This window comes from Nelumbo lutea, chromosome 1 (genome assembly GCF_056320005.1).
Source record: "Nelumbo lutea isolate HS-2025 chromosome 1, American lotus-T2T, whole genome shotgun sequence".
Taxonomy (NCBI): domain Eukaryota; kingdom Viridiplantae; phylum Streptophyta; class Magnoliopsida; order Proteales; family Nelumbonaceae; genus Nelumbo; species Nelumbo lutea.
In genome coordinates, this window is record NC_142684.1 from 126,772,933 (window position 1) to 126,777,734 (window position 4,802).

Consider the following 4,802-nt stretch of genomic DNA (forward strand, 5'->3'; position numbering starts at 1 on the left):
GTGCAGCCCGCTACAACCAATCCTCCAACTATCACATGGATGGTCCCCCAAACCGGTCTCTCTTCGGGGGGCTACTTCTGTAGCTGTTCTACTTGCCTGCTGGACTCGGGAGCATCTCTACTCTGCTCCCCCCGCCGACTTGCTTTATTATTACTATTATTATTTTGTCCAAAACTTCTCAGATACCCGTGACGGATGAGCTCCTCTATCTCGTTGCGGAGGTTTTTACAGTTCTTAGTGCTATGACCGTGATCTTTATGAAAACTACAATTCAAAATTTTATTTCTAACATTAGGGTCTGCCTTCAGCCGAGGTGGCCACTTCACATACGAGGCATCCTTGATCGCCATGAGGATCTCGGCCCGCTTCGCGTTGAGGGGCATGTAGTCCCTTTCTGCTGCTGGAGATCAGAAAGGCTGAGTTGGCTTTGCCCCCCGAGCTTGGTCCTTCTTCTTCTTCTTGTTGTCGCCCTAAGTTGAGGGCTCTGGTTCCCTTTTTCTTTTCTTGAGGGCCTGCTCACCGTTCTAGTTGATCTCTTCCTCCGTCTCGATAAACCAATCTGCGAGCTTGAGGAACTCGATCACGGTCTTGGGATGATTGACGACCACGTGCCACTTGAACTCTTTGTGGGTAATACCTCACTTGGCTATGGTGAGGCAAACTGCAGGGTTCAAATCGGGTATCTGTAGACAAGCGTCATTAAACCGCTTGATGTAACTCCGAATGTACTCCCCTTCCTTTTGAACTATGCCGAGGAGGCTTTCTTGAGTTCTTGGGCACCTCTTGCTGGTGACAAAGTGGAAGGTGAAAACTTGCACGAACTGCACCCAGCTTCTTATCGAACCGGGCACGAGGTTTCGGTACCATGTGCGGGATACCCCTTTGAAGGTGGTAGAGAAGGCCACGCACATGCAAGATTCACTGGCCCTTGCCAGGTGCATTTGGGACTGAAAGGCGTCCACTTGATCATTCGGGTCGAAGGACCCATCATACTTGTCCAATGGAGGGAGCTTGAAGTCTCTTGGCATGGGGATATCAAGAAGTTCTGGAGACAGTGGGGAAGGAACTGAAAGGAGAGGAGTAGCTTTTACTTCACCTGAGCTCACCTCCTCTTTACCTTTGAGCTCGAGTTAGACGCGGGTAGCAGTTCAGCGAGCTCGCCGGCATCTTCGCTACTGCTTTGCCAGCTCAACGTTGGTGTTGCTTGCTTCAGTGTTACCGAGCTCGATGGGCTCAAACTGCTGGTGGTAGCTCTGGACCGAAGGGCCCTGCCTAGTGTCTAAGGCTAGGACCTCAAACAAATTTTCTACGAGCGGGAGCTCGAACTGCGAGTGATGGGGCGATACAGGCTTGACTGGCTGGGAGGTCCCCGACCTACCCATAGGCTGCGAGGCAGGGGTGACTGGCCTCTCCTTTCTGCCATGGAAAGAGGCTTGGCTCTTGGAGAGATTCTGGGCCTGAGAGGCTTCTCCCCAGCGAGGTCGTTCGCTCCGACGGGAGGGCTTGGTCTACTTCGAGGCCGGGTGCCTAGGAGGGAATGGCTGCTGGCCTAAGGCAAGGAAGAGAACTGCTACTGATACTGGTACTGAGAGACCTGATGCAACACTTGTTGCTAGTAGAGTTGGAACTGCTGGAATTGCTGCATTTGAGCTTGCATGGCTCGCATGCACTGCACTAAGTCTTTCAAGTGATTCGGGTTGGTCACTAGGGGCATAACCGAAGGTTCAGCAAAGGTCACTCCAATTGTGGAAGGGATTGGAGCGTTCACGAGTGCCACTGTGAGAGGCACGTTTAGGCTGGGGATCCCATCCACAGAGAGGGGAATGGTGAACTGTCTGATACAGACAGTGGGAAGCTGGGCTTGCTATCCAGAAGCATTTTGGTTGGCACCACGCCCGGCGTTGCTGGAGGAGGCCATGAATGCTAAGTTCTCGAAAGGAAAATGTAGGAACTTAGAGGAAGGCTTTTATTAAGCGTATTCCCACAAATGGCGCCAAATGATGTTGCGCAGTCCGGACACTCCTAGCTGACAGCTGACTGGCTCCTCGCTGGCGACGGACGGTACCTGAGAAGAGAGCGGTGAAGGATTCCTGGGGGACTTGCCCTGTGGGAATACTTTGATGCTTAAGTTAGAATGCTGGAGAAAATAGTAAAGAGTGCAAAAAAGGCTAAAAGTGTAGGTCACGCTAGATCACTGAGTTAGCTCGAGAGAAAGTTCGAGATATTCAAGATAAGATATCAGATCTTCAAGAGAGCCCTTCCCTTCAACTAGGGGGCTCTTATATATGAGCATTCTTGTCAAATCGGGCGTAACCGCCACTGGACCTCTGTCGCAACCGTTATTTGCCAGGGCTGCGCAGGTAACCGTTGTAGTGTACTACCCAATCGGATGAGTGACACGTCTCGGAAGGACAGACACTTCACCACCTGTCAAGAGACATGGGCGCAAACTTGTTGGGCTGGTAGGGGGCTGCGCTGTCAGTCAGGAGACGTGGCGTAGTCTGACGGGTACAGTTTTTTCAGATAGAAGCTTCCTAAAAACATCGCGTCGCTTAGTAGCGAGCTATCCTGCTGTGAGCTACCTTGTAACGAGCTCCTGAGGGTATTGCGAGGTGATTCCTCTTGAAGTGGCCCCTTAGGCAGTTTTTCTGCCAAAGTGTTGGAGCGAGTTGGTTACCCTAGCTCGAGAGCTGGGATAGACTTGTCTTGGAGTATTCCCTTTCAGTACATCGGGGGTCCTTGAGCTCACGATGTAGCAGTCTCCCCCTGTAGCGAGCTGTCCTGCGGGCCCGTTACTTAGTCACGGTCAGGCTGTGATGTTGAGCTGCTACTTGTGCTGAGTCATGTCCATGTGTCACTGTCCCAAGGGGTCGGGTCAAATCACCCTCCATCATCTAATCGTCGGCAATGCCCATTAACAAAGATCGATGTCTCGTCTTTCCAACAACGAACTGCAGCGGCATACAATTTTTGTTGGGCAGTGACAGAGGGACTTCGCTCATCAAATTTCAATCTCGGTCATACCACAGTGGCATCTGATTTAGAAACAACCAAGCGATGAAGAGTCTTAGCTCTTTCGAACCCATATTCGACCCCGTCGAGATTGGGGTCGGTCGGTGGTTGCTATAGAAATTATGGCTTCCAAACCCAGATTCCACTCGACTAGACCAGCTTTGCAGCAATGGTGATTGCTACAGAGGAGATGTTGGTGGACCAATGGACTGGTCTAGCGGTGGTGGTCGCCCTGTGGGGATGTCTGGAACACCTCTACTTTCCTTCTTTGTATTGATCACAGGACATTATCCAAATTCTCAATTCCCATGTCAGCTCCGACAACACCAATCACAAGACATCATCCAAATCCTCAGTTCCCATGTCAATCACTCCTTACCCTTTTTTCTGAAAAGGGGTCATCCATAGTGGAGAATGACTTTGCCCACTTCCCCATCTCCAAATCAAAACCCACTATGGAGAATGGCTTCAGAATCGTAAAATACAGGTGCCCATTATGGAATACCCCTTCCTGGTGAGAATTCTCGCTAAGAATATGACAAAAACCCTTGAATTGGCTCCATGAATTGGAGGTCGAGTCGTAAGCGAAAACAAAATTCGAAAAGGACTTAGAAGAGAACACAACCATCTTGTATTAGCTTAATGAGAAAGGGTGGGTTGGAAACTCGATGAGTCTCGAGTATCTAGATAGGGGATTTTGAACAAGGAAGGCAGATGAATCTGGGGGAGGAGCAGAGGAGGTTGTTGGAGGTGGAGACAAGGCAGGATGGTGTGCAGGACGAGGGTAGTTTGAGGGTGTGCCACATAGGCGGCTTAAAATCAAAGTGAATAAACTCATGGTAAATTTCAGGGTCAGAAAACAAAAGAAAAAAGAAACTTGGATAAGTTTGGGTTTTGTCTCCAACTCCAAGCTGAGAAGAAGAGTGAACAGAGATAAAAAAAGACAGAGAAGTGCAAAGAAATTGAAGTGCTTACAAGTAGAATAGAGACTCAAGAAGGTTTGAGAGGGAGGAAAGTTAGTATATGTTCAAGAAGCTCTTCCGACAACCTACTCCAGACTGCAGGCTTCATCTAAGTCACCCTTAGGTGAAGAATATGGTTTAAACTCATGCATATTTTTGCGAGAGCATGAAGCTATACCCAATGGTTCCCGGGGCACCATTCACCAAGAGGTAGCGAGGATGACATGTTACCCGATGGAACGGTGGTGAAGATGACTTCTAACAAAATAGGGTTGGAAGGTGTTGTCGCAGGAGGAAGAAAGGGGAGGAGAGACAGGGGAAGGGGAAGAAGGGAGATTGGGGGAGAAGGAGAGAGAGGGAGAGAGAGAAATGTGAAGGAATATGAGGTAGAAAGTTAACAGAAGGGGGTCTTTGTCTCACGGTCATAGTACAGGGGGGTCTTTGCCACAAAACAAAGTACAGGGGGGTATTTGTCACAGACCCCATAGTACAAGGGGGTCTTTATAATTTTGTAGTATTTCCATGTGTATTCATACATATTTCCATGTGTATTCATAAAATTGACTAGCTAATTTTAAAATGTGATGACTAATTATTATGAACACATTTTTTGGGGGGGCAAAGGGTGAAGCAACGGTGAATGTGGGAAATTCTAGTAAATGTTTAGTGTTTGTTACCCAATACCCGTTTTGCGCTTGTCTTTTTCAGAAAACGGTATTTATTTTTTATTTGGCTTTGGTGTTGCTAGCTATTAGGAAATTTTCTGGAAAAATAACAACAGCATCTGTTTGGTACGGATGATCTATAGTCATTTTTAACTCTGGTACC

At 48.5% G+C, this 4,802-nt stretch overlaps 1 pseudogene; it reads right to left on the reverse strand.

Moving 5' to 3' along the window:
* Positions 1 to 3,376: 3,376 nt before the first annotated feature.
* Positions 3,377 to 4,083, reverse strand: LOC148877415 (F-box/kelch-repeat protein At5g43190-like; annotated as a pseudogene).
* Positions 4,084 to 4,802: the final 719 nt, after the last annotated feature.